The sequence below is a fragment of the Danio rerio genome, chromosome 4 (genome assembly GCF_052040795.2).
Source record: "Danio rerio strain M-AB ecotype USA chromosome 4, GRCz13ab, whole genome shotgun sequence".
In the NCBI taxonomy this organism is placed as follows: Eukaryota; Metazoa; Chordata; class Actinopteri; order Cypriniformes; family Danionidae; genus Danio; species Danio rerio.
The window spans coordinates 78,957,759-78,972,404 of NC_141024.2; the positions used below are offsets into that span (position 1 = coordinate 78,957,759).

General features: G+C 41.5%; 1 protein-coding gene and 4 non-coding genes across 5 annotated transcripts in view; 2 read left to right on the forward strand and 3 right to left on the reverse strand.

Annotated features, from left to right (window-relative positions):
* The window catches only part of LOC137489621 (uncharacterized), a 403,605-nt gene that overhangs the window by 126,254 nt on the left and 262,705 nt on the right, over positions 1-14,646 (forward strand). The window lies entirely within an intron of this gene.
* trnat-ugu (transfer RNA threonine (anticodon UGU)) lies at positions 7,844-7,917 on the forward strand. Its single transcript has one exon. It is a non-coding gene; the product is annotated as a tRNA-Thr (tRNA).
* Positions 11,484-11,555, reverse strand: trnap-agg (transfer RNA proline (anticodon AGG)). The gene has a single exon. It is a non-coding gene; the product is annotated as a tRNA-Pro (tRNA).
* Positions 12,435-12,506, reverse strand: trnap-agg (transfer RNA proline (anticodon AGG)). The gene has a single exon. It is a non-coding gene; the product is annotated as a tRNA-Pro (tRNA).
* Positions 12,988-13,059, reverse strand: trnap-cgg (transfer RNA proline (anticodon CGG)). Its single transcript has one exon. It is a non-coding gene; the product is annotated as a tRNA-Pro (tRNA).

Sequence of the window (14,646 nt, forward strand, 5' to 3'; positions counted from 1 at the left end):
TTAAATCGGCGACAAACAAAAAAACAAACAACCAAATTGTGTTTTCTGCGACATATAACAAAGTTTGTGAGCAACGCGGGTGATCTGTTTTGCCAAAAAGTTTGGGCAAAATCTCATTTTAACAATTTAAAGGTCAAAACAATTGTTTTATTTACCGTAATCAAATTACCTAAGGTTGACACAGTGGGCAGAGTCAATGGATTTGATTGACAGCCTGAACGAGATTAACTAACAAGCTTTTTTTTTTTTTTTTTCGATGTTTTTGCCTAATCTATAGTTGTAAAACAGACCGCCGTAAAAGGTGAACGACAGCATTGATTTATTCATGTAAAAAAAAAACAACAACAAAAAGGTATGCACGTCGCAGGTTAAAGGCAAAGACTGTAAAACATATGGACGTAGTATCCGTGACATCCCCCATAGGTTTCTGAAGAGTGCAAAAGAAGCCACAAGTAGGCGCGGTTAACCATCGCCATTTTGTTTTTACAAGGGCAAAGAGGCGAAGAGTGAGCGGAGCTACAGACACTGTGCTGATTCGCCTTTATTTAATCACCCTAATTAAACGAAGATAAAATAAGGATCCTCCCTTTGCTATATTTGTTAGCTAGAGTTCAGTTAAAAGATCGTCTTTAGAATGTATTTTGCAAAAGAACAAATTAGATTCATACTTTACCACACAGGGTAACTTTGATGGGTTCTGGAGAATGAATTCAATGTCCACTCCAGTGAAGATAAGAAATAAAATATACTTTTATTAATAAAATTAAATCTAGGGAAAAAGTAGAATAAACAAAAGACCAATAACAGAAACAAAATCCTTACTTTATCCTCCGTTGAGGATAAAGGGCAACCAACCCCAGTATACAGAAGTCGGAAAAGCGCAAAGCTGATGAGTACATGTCAGCTTTTATACCCAGTGTCGCAGTGACTGTGTTTATAAATCAACCCTAAACATAGGTGCACAAACTACTTAAATCATACATTCAAGGAGCATGCTAAATCAGTTGAACAGTAAGAAGACAGATATATAGTCTTCAAGAGTACATTGTATCATATAAATCAACATTTAGGCAATTTAATATCAGCCTTGATTTATAATGTGCTATAAAGTTATGCACTTAGATTCAGGTGTGCGAACTCGGTAGAAAGTTCTGCAAAAGTACGAGTAGGGAGTTCCTTTAGAGTTTGACTACGAGCAAGAGGGTCATCAGAAGTAGCAATGGGTTCACGGAGAGTTCGTCCAGCTGGTTTGTTGGCTCGACGCGCCCTCTGCCGGTGACGCCTCTCCTTCCTCTTACGTTTCGCTTCATCATTAAGAGTTGTGCTTTTACGCATAGGAATATCAGAATACATCAGTGATTTTTTGTGTCTCATATGATTAATGTCATCAGACCAATCAGACATGACAACAGATGCCTAAAATGTTGGAAAAGCATCACACCTTAAGTCAGTCAAGAAAAAGAGCACAGCTTGCAACTCTGGTGGGACTCAAACCCACAACCCTTGAATGGCTCAGCTCACAGCCTAGAAGTCCAATGCAATATCCATTGCGTCAGAGAGCCTCAGTACTCTGCTGCCTCTAGCACTGTTGCAGAGAAAGCACTTTTTGGTACTCTCTGGCCTATGAAAAAACAGCCAACTGCGGACAAGGAACTGCTGGAATTCAAACCTAGGATCTCCTGTTTACCAGACAGGCGCTTTGACCAACTAAGCCACAGCACCAAACAACCTTGACAGGGGCTAATTGTTTAATCGAAAAAAGAAAAAAAGTAACAACGGTAGCGCTGCATGTGTGAATGTCTGGACTTGAAATATTAAAGTCCAATTGGTTAGGCATTACCACACTATGCTATATAAAGCCATCGTCCAAAGTCCTCTTAAACGAGCAGCGTTCTTAAGGATTTGAGTTTTGTTAAAAAACCGACTGCTAAACATCTTGCTGCGTAAACACTCATATTTCTTAAGAAGAAGCAACCCTGGCAGCTGTAAAGTAAACAGGTACTTTGACCAACTAAGTCAAAAGAAGTTAAAAGAAGGCAAGACGTTTTTGCACACAGAGACTAAAAAAAGACAGCAAGTCTAAAATGGCAATAAAAGAGGTTGTTTAACTCTATTTGTCGCACTATTAATTAGGCCTCAAAGCTATACAATTTTATTATGCATTCAGGTAAGCTCTGTAAAACAAGCACATTCACCACCTGGACTAAGGCGCTGATAGGATTTGAGCCCAGGATCTTCTGTTTACAAGAGAAGCGCTTCGACCAGCTAAGCCACAGCACCACAATAAATGACCTTTGGAGACATTTGCCCGATAACACAAATCGAAGAAGAATAAACCAATTGTTACGTTGAGAGACGTAGTTTTAAGTTATTTTTGTTTATATTGTGTCAAATGTCTTTTTCCCTGTTCTTCTTTTGTTGCCTTGACTCCTCCCCTCCTGAGTTTCAAGCAGGTTGCTGATTACTTCCCACAGCTGTGTTCACTTACTATGGAGACGTGAGAGGGGATAAAAACACAGGCCAAACACTTGGATGCTGAGAAAGGAGCTAGAGAGGAACCTTTCTCCAGAGCACTAGCTGGGTTTCAGTTGAATTATAGCTGTTGACAACTGTTGAACTGTTGTGATTTGAGATGCAATTTGTGTATGATTGGTACTTGTTCTGTGTTGTGGCTAAGAGCAGTACCACAGTTTAAACTTTGATTTCTTTCTTTTGCTTTTTCCCCCAGGAAGCAGTAAGGAGGTGGACGGCCATTCCTTTTTGTTGGACTTTTTCTCCTGTTTTGAGGTCAGTCAGGGAGTCAGTGTAGTTTTGTTGTTGATTTTCATCATTGTTTTCTAGTAGTTTATTTAGAGGCTTTACTCCCTGACAGAACCCTGTTTTGTTTGTTATTTTGGCTTTAGTCCACTCCTGAAGCTAGAGCTTCCTTAACACATTGTGTGTTTGGTTTTGTAAATAAACTTTTTAGAACTTTACTCTTTGTTGTTGTGTTGTGACTGGTCCCAGTTTGGTGCTCTTTAAATTAATATTGTTGCGTTCATTGTATTTTCCCCTAGACTTGTGTAAGACGTAACATATTATTGGGGGCTTGTTCACTAAAAAAATTTTTTTGGACCAATTTTTGGTTGTTGCAGTAGTTTATCTGGATTGGTTAATCTTCCATTATCACACCTATTTGTATTCTTGTATCTTGCATACGGTGTTGAGTAGAACGCTTTGGCTGCTTTTTTTTTTGGTGTGGAAGAGTGTTTGTGTGTGTGGACACGCAATGGAATTTGATTTGACCGAATTTACACTTGCTCCATCTACAGATGTTTTTAATCGATGCAGGAAAAAAGATCTGTTACTGATTTGCTGTTAAATTGAAAGAGCTTGAGTTGGAGTTAAAAAAACAAGAACGTGAGCTCCAGTTAGTGCATCTGCATACAATTGAAGTTGAAGCTGACCGAGACATTAAGTTGAAAACGCTTGAGTTAGAAGCTTTACGCATTAAGCCTATTCCTCGCCACCGTACTAGAGCTCCCTCTACACCAATGCTGAGTAGTTCACAGTTGCAGTCTAGCACTGTTAATTTTGATTCAGGTAATGATACCCAAGCCAATTTTGATGTTGTGAAGTATGTTAAGCTTGTTCCACCTTTTAGAGAAACAGAGGCAGACTCTTATTTTACTGCCTTTGAACGTATTGCTACAAAGCTGGGATGGCCAAAGGATATGTGGGGGTTGCTTTTGCAATGCAATTTAGTAGGTAAAGCACAAGAAGTATGTTCGTCACTTTCTATTGAACAGTCTCTTGATTATGAGATTGTAAAAGCAGCTGTGTTGAGAGCTTATGAATTGGTGCCAGAAGCATATAGGCAACGCTTTCGAACATTAATGAAATCAGCCAGACAGACATATGTAGAGTTTGCACGAGAAAAGAAGGCTCTTTTTGGAAAATGGTGTCTTTCTAGTAAGGTTACAAACCTTGAGGAATTGCAAGAGCTCTTTTTATTGGAGGAATTTAAAAATAGTGCAACTGAATCACTTGTGGTTCATCTGAATGAGCAGAAAATGAGTACACTCTCTGAAGCAGCTGTGGTAGCTGATGAATTTGGTTTGACCCATAAGACTGTTTTTTCATCTTCACGTCAGTCTAGGCGGCAGTTCTTTGATCCTGAATCAGGGAAAGAGGTCTCTAACAATGTAAGAGATATACCAGAGAGAGGCCGTAAAGCAGAAGTGAAGCGTTCTGGTAACAAGCGTGTTTGTTTCTACTGTCTTGATTCAAATCATCTGATTTCGCTACTGCAAAATCTAAGGGTGTGGCTTTTGCTCAATCAGTATCAGTTCCTGATACCAGTTCCATCCTAAATACAGGTTATGAACCTTTCCTTTTCAATGGCACTGTTTCCCTTAGCAAAGAATCTATTGGCAAATCCATCTTAATTCTGAGAGATACTGGAGCCTCGCAATCATTTATTCTAGCTGATGCTTTGCCATTTTCACCAGAAACGTATGCCGGAACTGATGTGTTAGTCAGAGGTATCGAATTGGGATGTGTAAAAGTTCCATTGCATACAGTTCATCTAATGTCTGATTTGGTTACAGGCACCATTCCTCTCGGAGTACGAGCTGAACTGCCCGTGGAAGGAGTAAGCCTTATCCTGGGGAATGACTTGACGGGTGGTAAAGTTTTCCCTTGTCCAATTGTTGTGGATAAACCAGATGTGTCACTTGAATCTGATGTTGCTATCCAGTACCCTTCTGCATTTCCTGCTTGTGTAGTGACTCTAGCACAGAGCCAAAAATGGAAGGAAGTCATAGACTTGGCTGACTCATTCCTCAATCCCACAGTTGAATCTCTGGAATGTTCATTGATTAAACCTGAGTCTGTGTCTAATGATTTGCTGAACTCTGATTCTAAGGTGGAGACATTAAAAATGGATAAAGAACACTTGACTGCATCTCAGAGGTCGGATCCATCTCTTAAGTCCTGTGTGGAAGCTGCCATCGAACCAGGCGAGCAGTGTGATGCACGTATCTTTTTCATGTGGGAAGATGATGTTTTAATGCGTCGCTGGAAGGATCGTGATGTGGATGATGCTTTAGCAATCTATCAGGTTGTTCTGCCCTCTACTTACCGATCTTTTGTGTTGCAGCTTGCCCACGAGCATCCTCTTTCTGGACATCTTGGTGTTAACAAGACGTTCAAACGCATTTCTCGATATTTCTTTTGGCCAGGACTTAAATCAAGTGTGTCAAAGTTCTGTAAACAGTGTCATGTGTGTCAAATTGCAGGAAAACCTAACCAAACCATCCCATCTGCTCCGCTTCATCCAATTCCAGCCATGGGGGAACCATTTGAACGACTGATTCTGGATTGTGTTGGCCCCCTACCAAAGTCGAAGTCTGGACATCAATACATTCTGACCCTGATGTGCACAGCCACTCGATTCCCAGAGGCTATACCACTGAGATCTCTTAAAGCCAAGGCAATAGTGAAGGAGGTTGTTAAGTTCTGCTCAACATTTGGATTGCCAAAAGTCATCCAAACTGATCGAGGTACTAATTTCACTTCTAAATTATTTACTCAAATTTGTAAAGAATTGGGAGTTACCAATCAGCTGTCCAGTGCATACCACCCAGAGTCACAGGGAGCGTTGGAACGTTTTCATCGAACCTTAAAGTCAATGTTGCGTGCATATTGTACGAGTACCGGAAGGGATTGGGATGAAGGTTTGCCCTTGTTGCTGTTCGCAGTTAGAGAAACTGTACAGGAATCCTTAGGATTCAGCCCTGCAGACCTTTGTTTTTGGACACACCATCCGTGGGCCTCTGAAGCTGTTAAGTGAGCAGTTTTTGTCGAAAAGCCCAGAGTCTATTAACATCTTAGACTATGTTAGCACCTTTCGTGAACGACTACACAAGGCTTGTGATGTGGCCAAGACTCACTTGATGAATTCATAATCCAAGATGAAATGTCGATATGATAAGAAGAGTGTGAAACGTAACTTCCTGCCTGGAGACTTGGTTTTAGTTTTGCTTCCAATACCTGGTACAGCCCTGCAGGCGAAGTTTACTGGACCATATACTGTCGAAAAGAAGCTGAGTGAAACCAATTATATCATCTCTACACCAGACCGTAGAAAGAAAACTAGAGTGTGTCACATAAATATGTTGAAATCCTACATCGTAAGTGACACTGCACAAGAACCACTTAACCCTGGCACCTTAACTAAAGTTCCTACAGTGTTGACTGCAGCATACCTTTCCCCAGAGGATGATCTGATTGTGAATGAGGACCGAATGTCAGCTATGCGATTGAATAATTCTGCTATACTGGCTAACTTGGACTACCAACTTGATTACTTGCCCCAGCACCAGCGTTCAAGTATAGTGGAGCTCATAAACAAGTATCCCAATCTGTTCTCTGATGTTCCAAGTCAAACCACCATACTCATGCATGACATTGATGTAGGTGAATTTCTACCCATCAAGCAAAATCCCTATCGTGTCAATCCTTTCAAACGAGATGTGATGAGGAGGGAAGTTGACTACTTGTTACAGCATGGTTTTGCAACTCCCAGCCAGAGCTCTTGGAGCTCTCCATGTTTACTTGTCCCCAAGGCTGATTTATCTTTCCGCTTTTGCACTGACTACCGGAAGGTAAATAATATCACCAAACCAGATTCCTTCCCGCTACCTCTGATGGAGGACCGGGTTGGCTCTGCTTGCTATGTCACCAAGCTTGACTTGTTAAAAGGTTATTGGCAGGTGCCGTTGACACCTCGAGCTTCAGAGATATCTGCTTTTGTCACCCCTGACAATTTCCTCCAGTATTCTGTGATGGCCTTTGGAATGCGTAACGCACCTGCAACCTTCCAGCGTTTAATGCAGCGTGTATTGTCAGAAGTTGCCAACTGTGAAGTTTACGTAGATGATGTGGTGGTCTATTCAGACGAGTGGGAAGATCATCTAAACACCCTTGACCAAGTTTTTACAAAGTTGTCTGATGCTTCATTGAATTTAAACTTGTGAAAATGTGAGTTTGCAAAGGCTGTAGTTACTTACCTTGGAAAACAGGTGGGCCAAGGACAAGTAAAGCCAGTTGAAGGAAAAGTTGCTGCCATACTTGATTTTCCTGTCCCCACCAACAAACGGGAGCTAAGAAGTCATGCATAAAGAGGCTCTTGTACGACAAATCCAAAAGGCTTGATCTCAACAATAGGTGGTAGACACTTTTGCCCAAAACCACAGGTTGCCTTTGAGTCATTCCTTAAGCTTACTTGGCCCTGCACCGTTTTCTAATCTCCCTTATTTAAAACATCTCAATTATGTCATCGGCTTCATTGTAGAGTACCCCTAGTATCTGAGCCTGCACTGCGCAATGAAATTAAAAAGCAGAACAGGATGGACAGATGTCAAAAATGTTGGAAACGCACCACTCCTAAGTCAGTAAAGAAAAAGGGCAAAGCTTGCAACGCTGGTGGGACTTGAACTCAACCTTTAAATGACTCAGATCACAGCCAAGAAGTCCAATGCACTATCCATTGTCTTAGATGAAATGATTTCCATTTTCCGAGCTGACAGTTGGTTTGGATGTAATGAAACTGGAGGTTCCAAAAAACACTTGACACATGATTAAGGATAGATTAAATAAAAATAAATTAATGCATTTTTTGCTTTGATCTTGAACAGAGGCCAGATTACCGGTCAGGTTTGAGACATGATCATCCAGACTCTATAAGACCACATCCATCTTGTCAGCATTTTCTGCATCCTGACATGCTGGTTTTTGTTGTGTATTTTTTTCTTCTTTGATTTTTGTTATCGGGCAAATGTCTCTTACAATTATTTTTTGTGGCGCTGTGGCTTAGCTGGTCAAAGTGTCTGTCTTGTAAACAGGAGATCCTGGGCTCAAATCCCAGCAGCGCCTTAGTTCAGGTGGTGCGTGTGCTTTTTTTTTTATAGAGCTTAACGAAATGAATTATAAAACTGTATAGCTTTGAGGCATAATGGATAGTGCGACAAATTGAGTTACATTTGAGAGCTCATCTGATTCACAACTAGTTGACTGCACACCCATGTTTTTAAGTTGTTTATCTCCCCCTCCATATTCTCTATTCCTCAAACCTATTGAGGATATTTTTCCTGACTGGAGATGAAAAGTGTATGACCGAAATCCAAACACACGTATACCCCTTCTCCAAGCTATAGCAGTTCATGCTTTTCGTGGCTGGATTTGCCATGCAAGTTGACCTTTCCCCCACTGCTTGGCCACACCAATACAGAAAAGAGAATGCAGTATAGCTGTTTTTTTATTTATTTATTTATTTTTTTTACTGTAACTGTATTTAGTAAATACTTCTGTTGATGGTATATGTAGACCACAGTTGGTTGGGATGAACACTGTGTACGCTGTTTTTGTGAGGAAAATACAGTAAAATATATTTGGTATTTGTTTGTTTTGTATAAAAACAATTTTCGAAAAATTTTACAATGCACTTCTGTAGGTCTATGTACTGTCTGTAGTAAGTGTAACACTGAACAGAAGAAGGCTTACAGAAAGTCATTATGATGAATAGAGTAGAAGTGGTCATAGTGTTTTACATTAAGCACATTAGTGTTCAACTGATCTTATGAATGTCTATTAATGTGATAGCTTGTGTGTGTCATTTGAAAACAAAATACCTTTTTGAGAAGAAATCACATTGTTTTGAACTTATAGTTTCATTTTGCAGAAGAATTGACGAGTTTTGCCCAATGTGTGTGTGTTTTGTGATTTGTGTGTAGAGTTCTGACAGTATGACACATGCTTTCAGAAAATGTGTGTAAACAACTGGAAAAAACTGTAAACAACCTCTTTGGTTGTCATTTTAAGACCTCCAGGAACAAGTTTGGTGACCCCTGGCTTAAAAGCATAGTTCTCTCAGACAGCAACTTTACAGGGCAACACTATATGCTGAATGGCTCAACCGAAATTTTAACCTTTTATTTCTCACGGAATGAACGAGAATCATACTCCTAGACAAGCAAGCCACTATGCAAAGTAATGTTTTGTGGCGACACTATATGCTGGAAAACTGGAATTCTTCAAAAGACATTTTTATGAAAGACATAATGTGCTGTAAAACGCAGGACACCTGCAAGGTCTCATCCGGTGTTTGAACCTGGGACCTCTCACACCCGAAGCGAGAATCATACCCCTAGACCAATGAGCCACTAAAGTGACAGGATTTCACATGGAGTCAGGAGCATCAGATAGTCAGAAATCTTTCTCTAAAGGGAATCAAGGGCACCCTAAGCGAGAATCATACCCCTAGACCAACAAACCACAAAAGCTTGAATATTTCACAAGACTTCAGAAGCAACAGACGGTCAGAAATCCTTATCTAACAAATATTGAAGCAGGGCTTTTGCTTTATTTGGACCCGGGACTTCTGCAATGGTTCGTCCAGGATTTGAAAACGGGACCTCTCGCACCTTATGCAAGAATCAAGCCCGTAGACCAACGAGCCACTGCAAAACAGCCACTTTACATGGCAACACTATCTGCTGACAAACCGGCATTCACAGAAAAAAGGCATCTGTGTAAGCCACAACGCCCTTACAAAACAAAAGACAACTGTAAGGGTTCAACTGAAATTTGAACCTAGGATTTCTCATGGCATGAACGAGAATCATACTCCTAGACCAGCAAGCCACTATGCAAGAAATATTTATGTGGCGACACTATCTGCTGACAAATTGGAATTCTTTGAAAGACGTTTTTACGAAAGACATAATGCCCTGTAAAACACAGGACACCTGCAAGTGCTCGTCCAGAAATTGAACCTGAGACCATTCGCAACCGAAGCGAGAATCATACCCATAGACCAACGAGCCACTAAATTGGGAGAATTTCACAAGGCGTCAGTTAGTCAGAAATCTTTCTCTAACGAATCAAGGGCACCCTAAGTGAGAATCATACCCCTAGACCAACGAGCCACTGCAAAACAGCAACTTTATATGGCAACACTATCTGCTGACAAACTGGCGTTCTCAGAAAAAAGCCTTCTGTGTAAGCCACAACGACCTTACAAAACAGCAGACAACTGTAAGGGCTCAACCGAAATTTGAATCTGGGATTTTTCATTGCATGAACGAAAATCATACTCCTAGACCAGCAAGCCACTATGCAAAGGAATGTTTTATGTGGCGACACTATCTGCTGACAAACTGGAATTCTTCGAAAGACATTTTTATGAAAGACATAATGTCCTGTAAAACTCAGAGCACTTGCAAGGGCTAATCCAGGAATTGAACCCGGGTCTTCTCGCAACCGAAGCGAGAATCATACCCATAGACCAACGAGCAACAAAATTAAGAGGATTTCACATGGCGTCAGAAGCATCAGATAGTCAGAAATCTTTCTCTATCTAATCAAGGGCACCCTAAGCGAGAATCATACGCCTAGACCAACGAGCCACAAAAGCATGATTATTTCACAAGACATTAGAAGCAACAGATGGGCCAGAAATCCTTATCTAACAAACATTAAAGCAGGGCTTTTGCTTCATTTGGACCTAGGACTTCTGCAAGGGTTTGTCCAGGATTTGAAGCCGGACCTCTCGCACCTTAAAATGAGAATCATACCCCCAAACCAACTAGCTACTGTAACAGCCACTGTACATGGCAAAACTATCTACTGACAAACCGGCATTCTCAGAAAAAAGGCCTTTGTGTAAGCCACAAAGCCCTTACAAAACAGCAGACAACTGTAAGGGCTCAACCGAAATTTGAATCTGGGATCTCTCACGGCATGAACGAGAATCATACTCCTTGACAACCAAGCCACTATGCAAAGGAATGTTTTATGTGCCGACACTATCTGCTGACAAACTGGAATTCTTCGAAAAACGTTTTTTATGAAAGCCATAATGCCCTGCGAAACAATAGAATAACTGCAAGGGCTCGCCCAGGATTTGAACCCTAGACCTCTCGCACCCTAAGCGAGAATTATACCCCTAGACCAACGAGCCACAAAAGCTTGAATATTTCACAAGACATCAGAAGCAACAGATGGTCAGAAATCCTTATCTAACAAACATTGAAGCAGGGCTTTTGCTTCATTTAGACCCGGGATTTCTGCAATGGTTCGTCCAGGATTTGAAAACGGGACCTCTCGCACCTAATGCGAGAATCAAGCTCGTAGACCAACGAGCAACTGCAAAACAGCAACTTTACATGGCAACACTATCTGCTGACAAACTGGCATTCTCAGAAATAAGGCCTCTGTGTAAGCCACAACGACCTTACAAAACAGCAGACAACTGTAAGCGCTCAACCGAAATTTGAATCTGGGATTTTTCATTGCATGAACGAAAATCATACTCCTAGACCAGCAAGCCACTATGCAAAGGAATGTTTTATGTGGCGACACTATCTGCTGACAAACTGGAATTCTTCGAAAGACATTTTAATGAAAGACATAGTGCCCTGTAAAAGACATAACACCTGCAAGGGCTCGTCCGGGATTTGAACCCGGGACCTCTCACACCCTAAGCGAGAATCATACCCCTAGACCAACGAGCCAATACAGTGATAAAATTTCACATGGCGTCAGAAGCATCAGATAGTCAGAAAACTTTCTTTGACGAATCAAGGGCACCCTAAGCCAGAATCATGCCCGTAGACCAACGAGCAACTGCAAAACAGCCACTTTACATGGCAACACTATCTGCTGCCAAACCGGCATTCTCAGAAAAAAGGCCTCTGTGTAAGCCACAACGCCCTTACAAAACAAAAGACAACTGTAAGGGTTCAACTGAAATTTGAACCTAGGATTTCTCATGGCATGAACGAGAATCATACTCCTAGACCAGCAAGCCACTATGCAAGAAATATTTTATGTGGCGACACTATCTGCTGACAAATTGGAATTCTTTGAAAGGTGTTTTTACGAAAGACATAATGCCCTGTAAACCACATTACACCTGCAAGGGCTAATCCGGGAATTGAACCCGGGTCCTCTCGCAACCGAAGCGAGAATCATACCCATAGACCAATGAGCCACTAAATTGAGAGAATTTCACAAGACGTCAGATAGACAGAAATCTTTCTCTAACGAATCAAGGGCACCTTAAGGGAGAATCATACCCTTAGACCACAGAGCCACTGCAAAACAGCAACTTTATATGGCAACACTATCTGCTGACAAACTGGCATTCTCAGAAAAAAGGATTCTGTGTGAGCCACAACGACCTTACAAAACAGCAGACAACTGTAAGGGCTCAACCGAAATTTGAATCTGGGATTTTTCATTGAATGAACGAAAATCATACTCCTAGACCAGCAAGCCACTATGCAAAGGAATGTTTTATGTGGCGACACTATCTGCTGACAAATTGAAATTCTTTGAAAGACATTTTTATGGAAGACATAATGCCCTGTAAAACAACAGAATAACTGCAAGGGCTCGTCCGGGATTTGAACCCGGGACCTCTCGCACCCTAAGCGAGAATCATACCCCTAGACCAACGAGCCACAAAAGCTTGAATATTTCACAAGACATCAGAAGCAACAGATGGTCAGAAATCCTTATCTAACAAACATTGAAGCAGGGCTTTTGCTTCATTTGGACCCGGGACTTCTGCAATGGTTCGTCCAGGATTTGAAAACGGGACCTCTCGCACCTAATGCGAGAATCAAGCTCGTAGACCAACAAGCAATTGCAAAACAGCAACTTTACATGGCAACACTATCTGCTGACAAACTGGCATTCTCAGAAATAAGGCCTCTGTGTAAGCCACAACGACCTTACAAAACAGCAGACAACTGTAAGGGCTCAACCGAAATTTGAATCTGGGATTTTTCATTGCATGAACGAAAATCATACTCCTAGACCAGCAAGCCACTATGCAAAGGAATGTTTTATGTGGCGACACTATCTGCTGACAAACTAGAATTCTTCGAAAGACATTTTAATGAAAGACATAGTGCCCTGTAAAACACATAACACCTGCAAGGGCTCGTCCGGGATTTGAACCCGGGACCTCCCACACCCGAAGCGAGAATCATACCCCTAGACCAACGAGCCAATACAGTGATAAAATTTCACATGGCGTCAGAAGCATCAGATAGTCAGAAAACTTTCTCTGACGAATCAAGGGCACCCTAAGCCAGAATCATACCCCTAGACCAACGAGCCACTGCAAAACAGTAACTTTACATGGCAACACTATCTGCTGCCAAACCGGCATTCTCAGAAAAAAGGCCTCTGTGTAAGCCACAACGTCCTTACAAAACAAAAGACAACTGTAAGGGTTCAACTGAAATTTGAACCTAGGATTTCTCATGGCATGAACGAGAATCATACTCCTAGACCAGCAAGCCACTATGCAAGAAATATTTTATGTGGCGACACTATCTGCTGACAAATTGGAATTCTTTAAAAGACGTTTTTATGAAAGACATAATGCCCTGTAAAACACATTACACCTGCAAGGGCTAATCCGGGAATTGAACCCGGGCCCTCTCGCAACCGAAGCGAGAATCATACCCATAGACCAATGAGCCACTAAATTGAAAGAATTTCACAAGACGTCAGATAGACAGAAATCTTTCTCTAACGAATCAAGGGCACCCTAAGGGAGAATCATACCCTTAGACCACAGAGCCACTGCAAAACAGCAACTTTATATGGCAAAACTATCTGCTGACAAACTGGCATTCTCAGAAAAAAGGATTCTGTGTGAGCCACAACGACCTTACAAAACAGCAGACAACTGTAAGGGCTCAACCGAAATTTGAATCTGGGATTTTTCATTGAATGAACGAAAATCATACTCCTAGACCAGAAAGCCACTATGCAAAGGAATGTTTTATGTGGCGACACTATCTGCTGACAAATTGAAATTCTTCGAAAGACATTTTTATGAAAGACATAATGCCCTGTAAAACAACAGAATAACGGCAAGGGCTCGTCCGGGATTTAAACCCGGGACCTCTCGCACCTAATGCAAGAATCAAGCTCGTAGACCAACGAGCAACTGCAAAACAGCAACTTTACATGGCAACACTATCTGCTGACAAACTGGCATTCTCAGAAATAAGGCCTCTGTGTAAGCCACAACGACCTTACAAAACAGCAGACAACTGTAAGGGCTCAACCGAAATTTGAATCTGGGATTTTTCATTGCATGAACGAAAATCATACTCCTAGACCAGCAAGCCACTATGCAAAGGAATGTTTTATGTGGCGACACTATCTGCTGACAAACTGGAATTCTTCGAAAGACATTTTAATGAAAGACATAGTGCCCTGTAAAACACATAACACCTGCAAGGGCTCTTCCGGGATTTGAACCCAGGACCTCTCACACCCGAAGCGAGAATCATACCCCTAGACCAACGAGCCAATACAGTGATAGAATTTCACATGGCGTCAGAAGCATCAGATAGTCAGAAAACTTTCTCTGACGAATCAAGGGCACCCCAAGCCAGAATCATACCCCTAGACCAACGAGCCACTGCAAAACAGTAACTTTACATGGCAACACTATCTGCTGACAAACCGGCATTCTCAGAAAAAAGGCCTCTTTGTAAGCCACAACGCTCTTACAAAACAAAAGACAACTGTAAGGGTTCAACTGAAATTTGAACCTAGGATTTCTCTAAGCGAGAA